This window comes from Cricetulus griseus (genome assembly GCF_003668045.3).
Source record: "Cricetulus griseus strain 17A/GY chromosome 1 unlocalized genomic scaffold, alternate assembly CriGri-PICRH-1.0 chr1_1, whole genome shotgun sequence".
NCBI lineage: Eukaryota > Metazoa > Chordata > Mammalia > Rodentia > Cricetidae > Cricetulus > Cricetulus griseus.
This window is the reverse complement of record NW_023276807.1, coordinates 177,409,241-177,429,470: the sequence shown is the minus strand read 5'-3', so window position 1 is coordinate 177,429,470 and position 20,230 is coordinate 177,409,241. Positions and strand designations below refer to the sequence as shown.

The window sequence follows — 20,230 nt, the reverse complement described above, 5'->3', positions numbered from 1 at the left end:
GAAGAGAAGTTACAAATCATAAAAAAAAATTCCTGTAATTACCTATCCTGTTGCTGACAGAACTGGTATTAAGAATAACTGTGTGTTTGCAAAGTTATAATTACTCTTGGAAAAACCTCCCATAGTTCAGTGACACTGACACACATAGGCAAGTCACTTTGTTTTTGAGTCTCATGTTGCTGATCTGTAAAGCAAGGAAGTCAGTAAAAACTAATTGAATGTCCTTGTTAATTTTGATGAGGTTATTTGTACATTAGGGTGTTTAATTTTGTGTATATAAAAAAAAGTGTGACTCAAGTTGCCCGCACTGTCAACACCATCATATTGTCCATTCTGAATACCTACTACTTAATCACTGAATGAGGGGCTTAGTTCTTTAGCACACCCTGTAAGTTAGGTGCTGTGAATGTCTTCACTTAAAACTGAGATGTAAATGAATTGAAAAGAGGAAAGAAGAACCAATCCACATACTTAGTAGGTGATAAAGATGAGGTAAAAATACAGTCAAGTTTCAGATTTACATGTTAGGGAACAAAAAATTTGGTCACCATCAATAATGCTCTAATGGATATATGTATACTAAAGACAGTAGACCATAATATACAATATACATGTATCTTTGGGGTGTGGGTTATAACACAGGACAGAGTGTCTCACAACAACCTGCTTTTGCATGGGTTCCAGCCAAAGGCTGGCCTGCAATGGCACTTGGTTTCTTACTCACCTCCCTGAGAGCGTATATCAAGAGTTTTCTTCTGCACCTTAGGTAGAGGTCAGCCTTAAACTACATAAGACAGCAGGAAGTGTCCCATGTAATGAACTCAGGCAGCACACACACACTTCCTGCCATCTTTCTCTTCTTTACTACTACACTGTAGATGAGGATCTGATGACTTTGGAGCCAAGTAAAGGAAGACTTAAAATCCCTGTCTTTGGAGGAAATGTCATTTCAGTTTGAGAACAATCAGTACAAAAGTGCGTATTTTGCCTTCCTTGTTTATAATAATAAGGAATCACTCTCCCATCAAAGGTGATGTGATCACACGCTTTGTTCAAAATGTCCACAGTGACCTGGGAAACACAAAGCTTATCTGAATCACAATTATTCTTCTGTGTTAAAGCTGTGTACTGGAAGGACTTTAGAGTTGTGCAAACCTTTGTATTTATAGATATATTTTAAAAATGAACAGAGGGTTTTCAGTCAAAGGGGAAGCTTGTTGAAGCCAGAATTTAGGCATATAATAAATAGGGTGTTTTGTTTTGTTTTGTTTTGTTTTTTTTAAACAGCGGGGTAGATTTTTCATGATTAGAATGTCATCTCAGTCATGGAAAGCCTTCCTTTTGAGTTCCCTGTGTTGTAGAGGAGATCCTCATCTTTAGGTTGCATATAAATTTACAGAAAGGACGGGCAGTGGTGGCATACACTTTATTTATTTATTTATTTGTAATTTTTTAATTAGTTCAAATTAGGAACAAGCTTGTTTCACATGTCAATCCCTTCTCCCTCTCCCTTCCCTCTCCCCACCCCTGCCCCCCAACTGCCAACACCCAACCCCCAACCTACCCCCAACCCCATCCACCCTCTACTCCCCAGGCAGACTAGGGCCCTTGACTGGGCTCCTCAAAGTCCACCACATCATCCTGAGCTGGGCCTAGGCCATTCCCCATGTGTCCAGACCAAGAGTACATCCTTTCACATGGGGTGGGCTCTCAAAGTCACTTCTTACACCAGGGAAAAATACTAATCCACTACCAGGGGTCCCCTAGAGTGTGGAGGCCTCCTAATTAACATCCCTGTTCAGGGGTCTGGATCAGTCCCATGCTGGCCTTCCAGACAGCAGTCTGGGGTCCATGTGCTCCCCCTTGTACATGCCAGCTGTTTCTGTGGGTTTCACCAGCCTGGTACCTACCCCTTTGATCTTCATTCCTCCCTCTCTGAACTAAGTTCCAGAGTTCAGTTCAGTGTATATCTGTGGGTGTCTGTCTCTGCTTCCATCAGGGTGGCATACACTTTTAATCCCAGCATTTGGGAGGCAGAGGCAGGCAGAGTTCGAGACCAGCCTGGTCTACAAGAGATAGTTCCAGGACAGCCTCCCAGCCACAGAGAAGCCCTGTCTTAAAAACAAAACAAAACATAACAAAACAAAACAAAATTACAAAAACATGAGACTATTGACAGGACTCCTGCATTCAATTAGGGATTTTTAGTAGAGAATGCCCTTTTTAAACCAGTACTAGTGAATTCCACACATGTGCTAGACACGCTTCTAAACACAGTACTACCATGCAGACTGAAACAAAACCCCCACTGTCAGCAAAATTGTGATATAGTCTATGAAGAGAGAAATAAAAAATGGAGATGCAGTTAAAGCCTGGCTATTCTCAAACAGCTTATATATACTAGTTGGGAGATGGATTCTGTTTTAGCTACTGTTTTATTGTTGTCAAGAGACTACATGATCAAGGCAACTCATGAAAGAATGCATTTAGTCAGGGGTTGCCTTATAGCTTCAGGTTTAGTATATTATATTGATAAGGAGAAAAAGGTGGCATGCATGGTGCTGGAGCAGTAGCTGAGAGCTATATCCTGATCTGTATGCTAAAGGCTTGAGTGAGAGGAAGGAGAGAAATTGGGTCTGGCATGGCTTTTGACACCTCAAATTCTGCATCCAGTGACATAATTCTTCCAACAAGACCACACCTCCTAATTCTTCTAATACATTCATTATTTCAAAGAGTTCCACTCCCAATGACTAATTATTCATATATATGAATCCATGGGAGCCACTCCCATTGAAACCATTACAGATGCCAAACAAATGAATATGTGATATAATAACAGGTTTTGGTAAACATCGTATAGAAAAACACCACTGGGCATCAGATGAGGCACACTGGAGAAGTCACAGGGGTTGATAGGACTTAACTAAATGTGACCAGCTTCCTTCATCCTGATGTCCTCCATTCATTCATTTACTGAGTTTGTGCTGTTAGTTTATTTCCTTGGGGAATATATTAAATTTTTACTAACTTCTCATGCTGAGTTTTGTCAATTCAAAACAATTCTGCATGAAACACATTAAGTTAAATTGTAAAAGAATTAGTTGGGGGTAAAGGCAATATAATACCATCTTTCTTAGGGAGACTGAATACAGATACAAATACAAATTGGACCCATGGAGTATATTCTTTTATGAAAGACAACACATCTATTTTCATACTCACTGGATCTCTGTGTTTCCCCAATTTATGGTGGACACATGTTATTTATGTTGGATTGGATATAACAAAATTGGGGGAATAAAATTAAACAAACGTTGTTTAATTGTGGATATTAGAATCTAATTAAAGCATCATCAAGCAATATGAAGCCCAAAGAAATTAATTCCTATTATCTCTCTAACCAGTACAGCATAAGTAATTCAAGAATTTGTGTTATTTCTACTTTATTAATTATTTTGAGGAATGTGCTTATAGGTAAGTTACTCTTCTACATTACTCAACTGCACTTAGTTTTAACAAATGATTAAAAATTTAAAAACTTAGTTAAAATTGAAAACCATAGTAAAAAATCTGAAAGTCAATGCTTTCAAAAAATTAATAAGGAAATTATCAATATTTTACCAACAATACCTTGGTAAAGAAAAAAAAGGAATAAAATTTCCTTAGTTCCCTCCTTTATGAGAGAGAAGTTAAATCCTGAGAGGCAGAACAGTTGTTTCACATTGTTATAATTGATTATCTTGAATAACAGCTGCCTGTAGGACTTCATTATGCAAAGTCAGATGCATGGACATGTCAGGATGAAGGATCTTTAAATTGGAATATGAATACAAATGTGGACTAAGAAAACAACAAAACATGAAACAAATAGTAAAGATCTAGGACCAGCAGCAAGCTGCAACAGTACATTCCCTACTATGCCTGGATTAACCACAAATAAATCATTTTTACTACAAAGTTACAAAGCTGGCATGGTAGTACACTCCAGCAATTCCAACACTTGAGAATTGGAGGCAGGAGAATTAGGAGTTCAAGATCAGCTTTGGATAAATATCAAGTTTATGGTTGGTCTGGTCTACAGGAGATCAGCTCTCCAAACAGAGAGTTAAAAAGACTTCCAGTCAGTGAGTCTTACCAAAGTATTATGAGTCCCATAATTTCTGGAATTTCAAAGCAACTTCAAGCAAAGCAAGGAATTTCAAGTTGCTAAGTTACTAATTAATACATTCATTAGGATCATCAAGGTAGATGTTTTGGGATCATATTCTTGCAATGAGTCTAGTCAACAGGAAGGAATAATCAAGTCTAGAACTGCATGCTTCTTCCAAACCCCTCTCCATAAAATGACTATTGCATTATTCATGACTTATAGATAAACCTAGTGAGTCTATGATCTTTTCTTCAACGTTGTCAGCGTTAATGTTCTAAGCCAGGGACACTGTGCAAAATAAAACCTAAAAAGGGAAAAGGTAGATTTTATTTTCCATAATAAAATAAATCATAAAATCTATCTTAAAGGAAATCTCCAATATTAAGGCTCTAAATTGCATTGATTGCCGTTATATATCATTTGCTAAAAGTTTCTAATACATTTGGGGATTAAATTTGAAAGTACTTAGCAAAATTTTTATTCTCATCTCCCAGTTAGTTTAGAAGGACACAAATGCTAAGCAATATCCTTATAATTTCCCCTGTTACAGTAAGCAAATTAACATTGTGACTATACTGCATATGCATTTTGTCATTTTGATATATTCTTAGCACATAATTAACCAGTTAATCAAATTGCTTATAAATAAGGACGTCTTCTTAACCAGATACCTTCCTTCAGTACAGTTTACAATTTAAATTCACTGTTTACGACTATTTTATTATTTTTTTTGGATCATGAAATTTTTCTTTTTGATTTTATTTCTTGCAGGCACCAAAACTGTCACTTAAGAGAAATGCAGTTTAAATTGTGAATCCAGAAAATGAACTTTTGCACACATAGCATGATAACATGTCAATTAGCTTATGATTTTAATGGGAGCAAATGATGGATTTTGCTGGAAGTTCAACTGTGTGATCAAAATGTTCTTCCATTAAAGTCCAAGCTGATTTTCACACAAATAGCAAAGTATTGTCATATATTCACATTTACAGACCAGAAAGACAGGAAGAGACCCTTAATCCACGTGTTTAATAAATATCAAACAAGTATCTATGTTATAGGAGGCACAGCTACTAATGTGATACTTACCAAGTCACATTTGACTCTTGCCCTTGAAGAAAGAAATGGTTTCAGAAATATTATTTTCTAAAATGAACTAATGCCAACAAAACCTACAAAAATTAAAGACATTAGCTAAAATATATTAATGCCACTATGCCCTGTCACTCATTTGAGCCTCACAACTGTTCTACACCAGTTTCATAAACAACCATTTCTACAGTTCAGGATGTGCAGCTTTAAGCCTCCACTTACACTCAAGGCAGAACCTTTTTCCCTGGCCTCTGTGAGGTGATGCACACTATCCAAAAATTGCCAAGTAAATTACAAAGTAGATTTTGACGAACACTAAGGAGATATGGCTCAACAGTAAAGCAAGCCTCCTGCTCTGTCTTGAGGACTGGCGTTCTAATGCTATCAACGATGTTTGGCAGCTCACAAAGCCTTGTAATTCCAGCTCAGAGGGATCCATCACCTTCTTCTGGCCTCTACAAGAACCCTCCCACATACATGTGCATGTGCATACACTTGCACAGATGTACACATGAATAGCAAAGATAAAAATGAAAAAGAATAAGTCTTTAAAGAACACGTGGTATTCACATAGTTCAGAGGTCTCCTGTCTTTTGCTCTTCCTTTTCAACTCTCCACAAAGCCTAGATAAATCACCTTGAGTAGATTTATAATATAGTATCATAGGGTCTTGATAGTAGAGAACTATCTCTTTTTAAAGGAAGAAATACAATTTTAAGAAACTTCCATTATCCAAGAGTATGGAAGTTCTTTCAATTTTCTGATGTCTTCTTCAATTTCTTTCTTCAAAGCCTTAAATTTCTTGTCATACAAGTCTTTCACTTCTTAGGTTAGCATTACCCCAAGATATTTTATGTTATTTGTGGCTATTGTAAAAGGTGATGTCTTTAATTTCTTTCTCAGCTCTTTTATCATTCACATATAGGAGGTTTAGTGATTTCTTTGAGTTGATCTTGTATCCTGCCACATTACTGAAGAAGTTTATTAGCAGTAGGAATTCCCTGGTAGAACTTTCGGAGTCATAATCTAATGCCCCTTAACCAAAGAATGGATAAAGAAAATGTGGTACATTTATACAATGGAATACTACTTAGCAATGAAAAAAATGACATATTGAAATTTGCAGGCAAATGGATGGAACTAGAAAAAATCATCCTGAGTGAGGAAATCCAGACCAACAATCACAAACACGGTGTGTAGTCACTCACAAGTGGATATTAGATGTAAAGCAAAGGATAAACAACCTGGAGTCTATGACCCCAGAGAAGATAGATAACAAGGAGACCCCTAAGAGAGACATTCATAGACCTCCTGGGAAGAGTAAATAGACAGAATCTTCTGACAAAATTAGGAGCATAGTGGTGGGGGGAGAAGGAAGGGTGGAAAAGAATTGAGAGGAGAGAAGGGATTGGGTTGGAGAACACAAGGGAATGTGATGGTTGAAATGAGGGAAGGACAGAGGGAGAGCAAGGAATGAGGTATCTTGACTTAGGGAGTGATTATGGGGCTAGTGAGAAGGCAAGCACTAGAAAAACTCCCAGGAATTCACAAGGATGACCCCAGATAAGACCCTTAGCATCAGGAGAGGGTGCCTGAACTGGCCTTTCCTTGTAATCAGATTGATGACTACCTTATTATCATCATACAAACTTCATTTTGTAACTGATGGCAGGAAATGCAGAGATCCAAACCTAAGCACTGGGCCAAACTTCCAGAGTCCAGTTTAAGAGAGGGAGGAGTGATAACATGAGGAAAGGTGTCAAGACAAGTTTAGGGATAACGCACAGAAACACAGCTAATTGACTCTGGACTGACAGTGGGAACCTGCATAGGACCAAACTAGGCCCTCTGAATGTGGGTGACAGTAATGTGGCTTGGATAGTCTGTAAGGCCATTGGTAGTGGGACCAGGATTCATCCCTAGTGCTTGAACTGGTTTTTGGAGCCCATTCTCTTTGGAGGAATACTTTTCTCAGCCTATATATAGTGGGTAGGGCCTTGGTCCTGCCTCAAATAAGTTGCCAGAGTTCATTGTCTTCCCATGGAAAGCCTTACCCTTTCTGAGGATTGGATGTGTTTGGGGTAGAGGAAGGGAGGGGTAGCAGGAGGAGTAAGCGAGTGGGAATCGGGATTGGCATGTAATATGAAGAAAGATTGTTTTTAAAATAAAATAAATGATAAGATGAAACTTGTACTCCCACCAGCCATGGAAAAGTGTTCCTCTTTCTCCACATCTTCTCCAGCATAGCAAACTTGTAAGACCACTTTGGAAATCAGTATGGTGGTTTCTCAGGAGAATGGGAATCAGTCTACCTCTTGGGCATACACCCAAAGAATGCACATTCATACAACAAGGACATATGTTCAAATATGTTCATAGCAGCATTGTTTGTAATAGCCAGAACCTGGAAGCATCCTAGATGCCCCTCAGTTGAAGAATGGATACAGAAAAATGTGGTATATTTACAAAATGAAGTACTACTCAGCAGAAAAAAAGCAATGGAATCTTGAAATTTGCTGGCAAATGGATGGAACTAGAAGAAACCATCCTGAGTGAGGTAACCCAGTCACAGAAAGACAAGAAGGGTATGTACTCATTCATATATGGATATCAAACATAGAACAGATGACTACCACCCTACAAACCATACTACCAGAGAAACTTAGAAACAAGGAGTCCCCTAAGAGAAGAAAGCATGATTCCCCCGAAGAAGGGGAGGGTGACAAGAAAACTGGGAGCAAAGGGAGGTGGGAAGGGGAGAGGGGGAAAAGGGGAGGGGGAGGAGAACAGGAGGACTGAGACAGGGGAGGAATAGGGGAGGGCAAGAAAGGAGATGCCTTGATAGAGGGAGACAGTATAGGTTTGGAGAGAGGTCTGGCACAGGGGAAATGTTAGGGGATACACAGGGATAATGCCAACTAAGAATCTAGGTAGTGGTGGAGAGGCTGCCTTTGATGCCCTTTCCCTATAATGAGATTGATGACTACATTGGTTGCCATTCCTAGAGCCTTCGTCCAGTAGCTTATCTAAGGAGAACCAGCACTCACACCTAAACACTGAGACATACTCCTGAAATCCAGTTGGGGAGAGGGAGAAAGGAGCCAAGATGGTGCTGGAGAAACCCTCAGAAACAATTGACCTGACCTACTGAGAGCACATGGAGACCCTAGTTGTAAAGCTGGAGAACCAGCATTGGACTGAACCAAGCCCTCTGAATGTGGGTGCCAGGGCAGTCTATGGGACCTCTAACAGTGGAGCCAATGTTTATCCCTAGAAAACAAATGGACTTTGGAAACCCAATCCCTATGGAGTGATACTATTGCAACCCATATACAGGAAGGAGGGCCTGGGCCCTCCCCCAAATGATATGGCAGACTTTGATGGTCCCCTGTGGAGGGGGCTCACTATCCCTGGGAAGGAGGTAGGAATAGGTAGGGGGATTGGTGGGGAGCATGGGAGGATGGGAGGGCAAGAGAATGGGGGATTGATATGTAAATAAAAGTGCTTCTAAAATAAAAAAAAATTAAAAAGAGAAATAAAAAGAACTTTGATTATTCCCAAATCTTCAGCTTATAATACTGAATGGATTTAAACTGAATTTAAAATTTAGTCCCAACATATTGTCCAGCAGTTTCTCATCCTAGTCTATTACTAAACATATCCTCAAATATCCAAACAGACAATGAAAAGAAATTTGGCAATAAAAATGAAACAATACTGCCTATTGCATTGAACAGTGTATACATTAACAGATTTAAGTTAGCATTTCTGAACCTACCAATAAATATGAATATTTCCAACAAAGGATGAAACTAAGAAAGTACCTTTAACATCAGAGTTTCAGGTTTCAGTGTGCCATAGTCAATTGGGAGGCAGTTTTCAAGGGTCCAATAGCAATTCTGTAGTACTGATTTTGGGTGCCTGATATTGGGCATCGTGGCTCATGCTCAGAGCTCCAAACTCACTAACTCTCAAGCACTGCATTTATCATTTTCCAATAACAGACAAGTTGATTTTCTCAATAAAAATATATTTTATCTATCCCTTACTTAAATCTTTTATCTAGCCATTAATATATTAAGATTTCTTGAAGAAATTATAGTGAAATAAATGTGTCCCTGAGGCCAGGCAATGGTGACACATGCCTTTAATCCTAGCAGTCATGAGGCAGAGGCAGGCAGATCTCTGAGTTTGAGGCCAGCCTGGTCTACAAGAGGTAGTTCCAGGACAGCCAAAGCTGTTACACAGTGAAACCCTATCTAGAAAAACAAAAACAATACAGAAATGTGTCCCTGAATTTGAACAAAGTTACTCAATGGAAATCATATTTTAACCTCTTAGTTGTAGAAAGTTCCTTAGTTACTGAAACAAAACTATTCAGTAATAGAAAACTATAGGAAAATGTCAATTGTGATAGATAGACAGACACACACACACATACACACACAAACACACAATCTAGAGTGGAGGGGGGAGTGTGTAATTCCCCCCCAAATTGTCATTTGTATTTAATTAGACTTAATTTCCAATTTGTGGCTTCCTTTACTTTACTAATCTGGACAATAATCAATTACAAGTTTTGAAATTATTCAAGAACAATTAAAATAGTAAATACTGTCTGTTCTCTATCTGATTTATCCAACCATGATCACAAAACAGTACTAAAATAAATTGTGTCAGTATTGTACACATAAGGGCTTGTTTCTTTTGATGATTCCCTAAACTCTTTTTTTTTCTTTTGGTTTCTCGAGACAGGGTTTCTCTGTGTAGGTTTGGAGCCTATCCTGGCACTCACTCTAGAGACCAGGCTGGCCTCGAACTCACAGAGATCTGCCTGCCTCTGCCTCCTGAGTGCTGGGATTAAAGGCATGTGCCATCAACTCCCGGCTCGATTTCCTAAACTCTTACATAGCACATGCATTGCACAAATATTGTACAGAGTCTAGACTTGACTTCAAATACATTTCCATACACATGTGGCTAGCCTGTACACAAATATCATTACATTTGGTATAAGGGACTACAATATGTAATGATTTGTCTAAACGTGCAAGTCAGGGGCATCCAGGAAACATCTCCATAGCTACAGAACTGTAAACATATGAAGAGACTTAACACTCCTGTATATGCTGCATTTCTTCCAGGCTTGTTTCTTAATTCATTTTTTAAAACATGCAGTACCTTCTCATAGACTTGACTTATAGCCTACTTATTTCCATATTATCTGTCTCCTTCTCCTAATGTTCAAACAGCAGGAAGACAGAAATGTGTTTTCTCTAAATCTTCAGAAGCGTAGCAGCATGTGACTCATAATAGGCACTCAGTATTCAACAAATTAACTGATAAATATGCTAAATAAATGGATATACTAATTGAATTTTACAAAATTGGGAAACTACTAAAAACAGAGTATGATGCTTTATAAAGTAAAGTATCACAACACTTTCAAATCCAAATACGAGCTACTATTCTTCTAAACCACTTTTTTTTTCTAAGACAGTTCAAGACTCAATCTTATCAGTCCGGCACAATGTAAGGATTCCTGTTGGCCTTTGTTTAGAGTTTTGACCTAATTGATCATGCCTCAGATGCATACAAAACCTTTGTAGACTCAAAAGTACTACACAGTATCTTCACTTTAATGGACTCCTTTACTTCCAATTTATGCATGAGAAGCAACTGAACCACAAACATGGTGCACATTAGAGGAATTCTGAGTAAAAAAAAGAAATGAAGTATTTACATTGTAATAGCTGCAGATTTTATTTTAAGAATGACTATCGCCTTGCTCCTGCTCCTTTCCCCTTAGCAAAGAAGAGGGAAATGATAGCAATCATCAGAAACACAGCGTTCCTCTGACACATGGTACAGAGACCCTTGAGGGATTTTAATTTATTATTCTTTCTCCACAGCAGTTGAATTAGATTAAAGCTCAAATTTTGAGCTTGAAATAGCCTTGGAATTTAAGCTAGAACACTGTTTTACTTCATTGAAAGGTTTTACTTTTTAAGCCTTTGGGGATTAACCTTGAAATCTACTGTGTTGTGGGAGAGTTATGATCTTGTACCTCATCCCCATCTTCCTGTTCATACATCATACAATTAAGACATGGGAAGTGCTACTCCACTTGAAACTCTAACATGACTCAAAAGTATGTGTGATATATATGCAGATGTTGGTGAAGATTGTAAGCTGGGGAGTAGCCGCTGGGTGCCAAATTCAGGTACTCTGAAAGAGCAGCATGCCTTCTTAACTGTTAAGCCATCTCTCTACCCCCTTTTCTTAAGATTGCTTTTTAATAATATAGTAATATTTTTGCATGAAGTATTAAGTATTGCAATTATTGATGTGGAAATGTCTTCTATGATTGGGAACTACCAAATAATTTAATGTAGCAATGTTGGCTTCTGCTTTCTTGTAGCTATGAATTGGGACCTCACAATGTCACCTACTAGGGAGTGGGATAATAATTCTCACAAAGAACACCACCATCTTCCCACAAGCCCTAATATGATGACTCCTCCAGACATAAAATTTCTTTGTAAAGATAGAAGTATTTGGTTTCAGCTGCTCTTATAATGAGAGTGAAGACCAGGGCTTCCGGTGAACAAATAGCTGTGTGGAAAGTTGGGGACATGTGTAAGCAATATCTGCTGCTAACTGTCATGTAATAGGAAGGGGCTTAGTGCAGACCAGGAAGAGACAGAACTTCTTTGTAAAGGTCAAACAGTAAAAATGTTAGTATAGTGAAGAAATTCACAGAGAAGATGAGAGAAGGAGAAGGGATGGGAAGCAGAAGGAAGACAACACTGGGAGGAGCGAATAAAGGAAGAAAAAATACTTGTAAATACTTTTATGTTCTCCTCACTGGGAGCTACATGGTCATGTGTACTTGCTGTCTATTCTCCCTGCACTGCCAATCAAACTGTTTTTTTTTTCTGCTTACAACTATTTATCTCTCCATTTTCACTATGAGCACATCTATACTAGTTCTCTACCAGTACACAATGTAAAGTGTGCATCCATGTTGTCATCAAGAGAAAATTAGCTCTCCTCTGGATTCATTCCATGTTAGCTTGGTCAATGACTCCTCTTGGAAGTCAATAACCTCTTCAAGGTATTTTCAGGAGCCCCATTTGTTTAGCAGCAATCATTAGTCATGAGAAAACAGAGACATAATATCTGGAGAATTAGTAACCAGACAGATATACACCAATGTTCACAGCAGTGTCATCCACAATAGTCAACAAGTAGAAGTATCCTGTTTGTTGATAGCTAAATTTGGCACTTACAAACAAGAGAATATTATTCACACATGTTGATGGGTGCTATGTGTAACACAAAGGACATTGTGTAAAGTAAACTAGTCTCAGCATACAAGAAAAACGTTTATGCCTTAGGAGTTACCTAGAATAGTCAAATTTGTGGAGATAGAAAGTAGGTTAGCGGTTGCCATAGCTGGGAAGGGAAAGGTAGATTCACCAGCACATAGTGTGAGTCTGGGAAGACTAGAACTTTCTGGAACCAGATGATGGTCATGAATGAACAGCAGAGTAAATATGTTCATTGCTGCTAAGCTTGAAGCATGCATAAACTGCAAATTTTATATTTTATTGTGTATTTTACTACATTAAAAATTGAGGAGACATAGCAAATGCACTTGATTTTCAAAAGTGTCTGGTGAATTTAAGAGTCTTTAAGCCACATTTCATAAGTCAACATGCAAAGATAGAGAGAAGAGAAGGTATGCTCATATGCAAGCTATGCTTCCTATTTCATAAAATGACACCAATATCTACAGTGGGGACACTGCAGAGGTCTGGGATGCGTTAGTCAGGTTACACCACTTGCAAAACTTAATGGGAGAAAGAACTTTGCCTCAGTGTTAGAGGTCTGACACATGGTCCTTTGGGTGCCTTGCCTCTGGGCTCATGTCTACTGAGACAGAACATATGACATGCTGTTAGCATGGTGGAACACATGCTAACAGTTGACAGCAATCAGGAAGCTGAACACAAGAAACACCTTCAAAGGCACAAACTCAGTGATCCCCTCTCCATCTAGGCCCTACCTCATAGCTTCTAATATTTCCCAATAATGCTAACAATTAGTAAACAATACACAAAATTATCTATTTACACGTTAACACACTCAAAGAACCAATCACTTTCCAAACATCACACATGAACCCTGAAAATACTCACCATATTAAGGACTTAAAGGGCCAGATAAGGTCATAAAATCTTGGCCCTGGCAAGTACATTAGAAGGGTCACAGTGAGTAGCTGATCGCAAAGTCACTGTATGCATGTGTGGGAAAGCAGGGGAAGGAAAAGTCTCGTGGCTCTGCCCTCTGTGCTCATATCCAAAGAAATAAGTGGCCAACGAAACACAAGAGCCTGACTGTCCTTGTACCAACATAGTTTATGAAATAAATACAAAAGTCCATGACTCAGCAGCCTCATAGATTTCCAGAATTTTCCAGGGACGTGCAGTTCAGTATGACTTATCATGACTCCTTGGGGGTAGTATTCAATCTGCTAATACTTTGGAAAGCCTCATCAATTTCTTCTCTCTGTTGAGTGTCACAGGAGAAATGACTAAATCAAGACCTTGAATTGTATAAAGAGAAAAGACAAAGTATTGTGACCTGCAGCGACCCAGTGATTTAAATCTGTGCTATTCAATTCAAAAGCCAACAAGCTATATATGACTATTAAGTAAATAAAGTTTAAATAGGAAGTCACATTAACAATGCTTTAGCTGTTCAATAGAGTTCAGTACTCACTGGCCAGTGGCAGGCTAAGCATTGATTCACACAGGAAATAATTCCAACATGACAGGAAGACCTACTGGATGTTACCAGTAGTTAGCAGTATAGTAGCATAGTCTATAGTAGTAACCAATGTGGCCGAACAATCAAGAAACACAGTCTAGACAGCAGTACTTTGCATCCTTTTTCCACAGGAGCAGCTATCATCTAAATTAAATCTAATCAAACGTACAATTGATGTTCAAATTAGAAATAAGCTTAGCTGCCAGAGGACAAGGTAAGCTTCCTTTCTACACAGTCTTATAGATTAAAATTTATCCCCACTGTGAAATGCACATTGTGAGATGAGTGGGCCACACTACTGTGGTTGGCAGTTTCAGATTGTTTTGATCGGGACATATGTGAAAGCCAGGACAGTGTCAGGTTTACTGTCATAGCTGATACATGGCACTAGAACTGTTGGCTTCTTTGATTAGCACTTCCTAAAATCACTCACAAACATGAAAAAAAGAGTATCCAAGAAAAAACAAAGGTCCTGCATTTGAAAATGACAAAAACTAACTCATAAATTAAACAGTCAGCCTCAGGATCACACCCACAGATGGACAGATAAAAGTGGCTTGTATGAACTTTAGTATACAGGTACAAAGATTTACATGTTGCCATTTGTAAGAAAATGGAGGGAACAAGAGATTGTCATATTAAGCAAAATAAGTTATATTTATAAATAAAGACAAACATGTTTTCCTGTAGGATCTGAAAAAAAAAAAGAGGATTCAAATTAAAGGCACACAGTAAGTAGCATAGAAGTCAGCCTGGAAGGGGAAAAGGAGAGGGGTTAGCAAGAACAGCCATGGGCAAATATGAATGCATATCCATCCACATTAAATACTAGTATAAAATCCCACAATTTGTACAATTAATATACGTTAATTAAAATAGAGGAAATCCATAATGACTTTGATGTCTGGAGTCAGAAGACTCGAGTGTATGCTTACTCCAAGGGTGTCTGAAAATTGTGTTCCCTGGGGCAAGTGTGCATTGATGGAGGGGTGCAGAACCAATGGAGGGGAGTAGCAAGGAAGTGTGTGTGGATGAAGGTGTGCACAGATGGGGGTGAGTATCACTGGAGGTGTGTATAGGTGCCAGTGCATGTGCAGGTGTGTTTCCTATCAGCTCCCTGCCCTGCCCCAGTCTCAGAACTGGCAACAGCTGTCCTGTCAAATTCATACCAATCGGTTAGCAATTGTCCAAATCAAATTGCAGCCAAGCTTGTTACAGTCCTTGGTAAAATAAGCAGCTGTTGAGCGGGAGGTGGTGCCAGTTACTGAGCACCCCAGCAGCTGGATGTTGAGCTCAGGAATGGGTGGTCAGGGACACTGCTGCTTCCTCTGTACTGGTAGAATCCTCTCTACCCCCATGTGCCATTTGGTCTACAGTTCTCCTGACTGTGGAAATTAAACTTCATTAGAATCAATGGAGAAGGAAGAGGCACAAAGGCTTTACTGTTGAAGTAAAACTCAATTTTGAGGGTGATAATGATGCTGAGGAATAAAGTGTAATTCTGGAAGTCACTTGCTGGCCAAACTCAGACATTGATATGTGGGGCACATGTGAGAGAAGCAGGAAGGTTGAGCCTTTCACAACTGTTAATAGCTGAGTTCTGGAGTAGCCAGAGTTCTGTTGACCCCATTCACCTCAGACCAGTCACCAGCCTTCACCGTCACTCAGGTTACATGCCACCACTCCCCGAGTAGAGATGGGACTATATGTAGGAAGGCAGAAGGACAGAAGTGAATTCCCTTCAGCTATCTTTTAGTTTGAGCCCTGTACTAAGGTCACAGCCATTGGAATATGCTTCTGTTCCACTTGGCTGGACTCATCCATGTTAAGCACAGTGTACAGAGGGTGAACTGTGTATCACTAATAATAAGAAAGGTTGGCACAGGCCTGTAGGCCCAATTACTAAGGATGCAGACACACACAGCCACAAATCTAAGTTCTGTCTGAGCTAAACTAAATTCAAATCCAGCTTGAGAAACACAACGAGATGGTTTCAAAATGTAAAGGAAAATAAAATAACAAAATAATCAAGAGGCCTGGAATTCTAGCTCAGGGGTATAGTGTTGCATGTCATGTGTGAAGGCCTGGATTCAATCCTTCTCCCACCACCACCCAGGAAAAACCATCAAGTTTGAGCTATTTTAGTTGATGTACATGTTTCCTTTGGAGTTCAATCTGGATAAACACCCAAGCTTTTCTTCTACCTCTAAAGAGTGCACTCAAAGATGATAATTTAAATGAGTTTCTGAAGAATCTTTCTGAGCTTCAGAGATGAATCAGCAGCTCTACTGCTCACTGGCCAGTCAATAAGATCTGAAGAAGCCACATAAACACTGGGCAGGCATGGCTGCCACTCTGTAATTCCAGCCTAGGAAGGTGATGAGTGGATAATGAAGCAAGCAGGCTAGTGAGGCTTGATATATTGGCAAGCTCTGGCTGTGACTGAGAGACTCTACCCCAATGCATAAAGGTGGAGAAGCCATTGAAGATTGTAGACATTACCCTTGGGCATCTACATATGCAAGCACATATGCAAACATTTCTGTAACCCCCCCAACACACACACACTCACAAACACACACACATACATACTCACAAACACACACACACACACACACACACACACACACACTCACAAACACACACACATACACACACACACACACACACACACATAAAAAGAGAAAAAAAGGCTCTTTCAGGGGTGTTTAAAACTGATCTGGAGGAAAGAAAGAATGGCAGCTAAGGCCACCGAATTGAGGAGTTTTTCATTGTTTTTGCTTTAAAAGACAGCAGCTTGCTATGTAGCATGCTGTGACCTCAAATTAGCAATTCTCCTGAATCAGCCTCCCAAATATTGGGATAAGACGCATACATGTATGAGTTGAGAAAACTTTTATAAAGATTGAGGAGGAACACATAATTCTCAGGTTCTAAAACACTGACCATGTAAGCCAGTGCAGTCATGAGTTTGAGTATATTAAGAAAATGAAAGAAAGTTGGAAATGCTATCTCTCACCTATCTATCTGTCCTTGCAGTTGAATATGAACTGTCCTTCACAGGAACATGTGATGAATAGTTTCCCCAGTTGGTGACACTACTTTTTGTTTGGAGGGGGATTTCCTGTAAACTTTGGAAGTGAGCCAAGGACAATATCATTGAAGGATATACCTAGATTCTGGTGTGTTCTTCAGTTTCTGCATCCTGTCTGACATGAGCTGAAGCTCCTCCATTGTGCATGCCTGCCACTATGATGCCATGCCCAAGAGCATGGATGCAATAAACTTTGGACTGAGCCAAATCATGAGCCAAAATAAGTCATTCCTCCATTCCATTATTATCTTAAGTACTCTGGAGAGCAATATGGAAGTACATTGACACCTTATGGAATGGAATGGACTCCACAGAGGCTCGATACTGTACTCCATTCTATTATCATCACCACTTTATAGATGAAAAAGTAGATGCTCAGGAAGCTGAACAAGCTCTGTTTGCATCTGAGCCAAAGACTTCATGTCCAAAGGTATGCTATAAATCTGAAAGTGCAGTCATAGGTCACATAATTTTCAGTAGCAATTACCACTAGCTAGTGTGTTCAATTGAGTGTCAAGGTGCCAACCCCTTTTGGGAGCAAACAGTTCATTTGTAATATATGTCAAACCTGGGAAAATATAATGTGAGGCTTACCTGTAATTGTCAGCTTGACAAGACTTAGAATCACCAGGGTCTCAAGGAGGGATTATTGAAACCAGGTAGACTTGTGGATATGTCAATGGGAGATTATCTTCATTAAGTTAATTGGTGTGGGAAGGCTCAGCCCATTGTGGGTGTCACATTCCCTAAGTAGGGAGTTCTCTACCATGCAAGAGTGGAGAAAATGAGCTAAGTGCAAGCAGGCAAGTGAGCTCACTTGCATTCATTACTCTTGCCCTTGACTGTGGATGTGATGTGACCAGCTATTTAATTTCTGCTGCCATGACTTTCCCAAATGATGGCCTGTAACCTAAGCTGTATTTTGTTTAGATTATTTTATGACAACAGCAGAAATGAAACTAAAATAAATGATAATTTTGACAATCTTTCATTTCTACTTAGCTCAGAGAGTTAATAGTAAGTTTTCTTCCCCTTGGCTTTATCAGTTCTGTACAATCTCTTTCACTTCATTCTTCACACCAGAGAATGGACTAAAGTTGATTTCACAGCCAGAAGTTTCAGGCTGGCGGATCTCTCAGGAAGCAGTGGAAAGCACTAGGTCAGTATGTGTCATGACAGCAGTATCTGCCCCCGCTTCCCGCTTTAACCAAGGCTCACTGGAATCAAGACTGGACAGAATCAAAAGCCAGTCCAAAGTGATTCTGTAACCTGCCTCTTACAATATGCTGCCGGTGACTTTCTTAATTAGCAATCAATTTCTTAATGAAATATATATATATATATATATATATATATATATATATTTTTTTTTTTCTTGGTTTAAGTAAAACAGTATGCCAAGGAAGCAGCAGACATGGAAAGTTCTAAGATTTTTAATATTCTATTTAAGATAATCCAAATATACAGAATAATTCACATCATTCAAATTTGAACATAGATTTAATGAATTCTATTTTCTTTCTACATACCAGTATATTATATAGTTGTTTATTTTTCACATTTATTTTTATTTATGTATTTGTTTATTTATTTGTTATTTGTTTATTTGTGTGTGTGTGTGTGTGTGTGTGTGTGTGTGTGTGTGTGTGTGTCTGTGCATGCAAGCATCCAATTGCGTATGTGTGAAGGTTAAACAACCTGATTGAGTTCTCTCCTTCCATGATGTGGTTTCCCAGTTTTAAACTCAGGTCTTCAGTCTTGACAACAACTTCCCTTACCTACTGAACCATTTTGACAATTCAGAACCAGTATTTAAAGGGATCTCCTAAACAGCATGCACAAAACCTCAATGTGATATTCTCTCTTTTTTTATATTCTATATTACATTTACTAGCATTTAGTAGTTCTGAAATTATTAAATTCTATGCCATTTTATTAGTACTTATATTTCCCTAAAATAGACAGCTTAAAACTTTTTTTGATAATATAATAATAATTACATCATCTCCCCCTTCCCTTTCCACCCTCCAAACCCTCTCCTATACATCTCCTTGCCCTCTTTCAAATCGATGTCCTCTTTTTAATTAGTTTCAACATGATATTTTCGTTACCACATTAAAGAGCTACATTTCTTCAGGCTATTCTAAAATAGCAGTACCCAGTCTTCCTTCCCTCTGTCTTCTCCCTCCCTCCCTCCCTCCTCTCCCTTCTTCCCTTTTCCCTTCCCTTTCTCTTTTCATTCTTCTTTCTTACCCTTAGAACTTCTTTCACCTCTGCCCCCTCATTTTTCTTCTTCCCTTCCTTCTAATCCTCCCTTCCTTGTCTATTATTCTTCTCTCCATCCATCTGTAATGTTCCTTCCACTTGTTCTCTAGCATGACTACAAGCCTGTCCAAAGCATATTAGATGCCACAGAGAGTTATATATTATTATATTTTAAAAACATACAAACACTTGTATGTCTCTAAAATAACAGTTTTGTTCCTCTTCTATTATCTGTAAATCTGTTCACACATGGAATTAACTGTGGATATAAGCTTATTTCTCTCTACTTTCCATAGTTTATACATTTTTTTTCTTTTTTTTGGTTTTTCAAGACAGGGTTTCTCTGTGTAGTTTTGGAGCCTATCCTGGCACTCGCTCTAGAGCCCAGAGCGAGTTCGAAGCCTGCCTCTGCCTCACGAGTGCTGGGATTAAAGGCATGTGCCACTAACAACCAGCTACAATTTCTTAAAGTACACCAATTTTCATTTTAAATCTAGCTCCTGAAAACAGGCTATCAACATCCTCCATTTAACTCTAGATTTCTTATGCTCTGTGTATCATCCAATTCTGATTCTATAGGATTAATAGAACAAAATAAGCACTAATCCTTTCTCATACCAGTACTGTGAAGAAAATGGGGTAAACTTGTATGGATTAAAATTAAGATTCTTAATATTCTTTATTAAAATTTATGCTAAAGCATGGTTTCTCATTAAGATTTGACAAATCTAGAGAGTGGTTTATCAAATCTCCTTAGGAAGATGTGATTTACACAGAGGGGAACTTGG

General features: G+C 38.8%; 1 protein-coding gene across 1 annotated transcript in view; it reads right to left on the bottom strand.

Annotated features, from left to right (window-relative positions):
• Znf385d (zinc finger protein 385D) overlaps positions 1 to 20,230 on the bottom strand; it is a 262,576-nt gene that overhangs the window by 221,184 nt on the left and 21,162 nt on the right. The window lies entirely within an intron of this gene.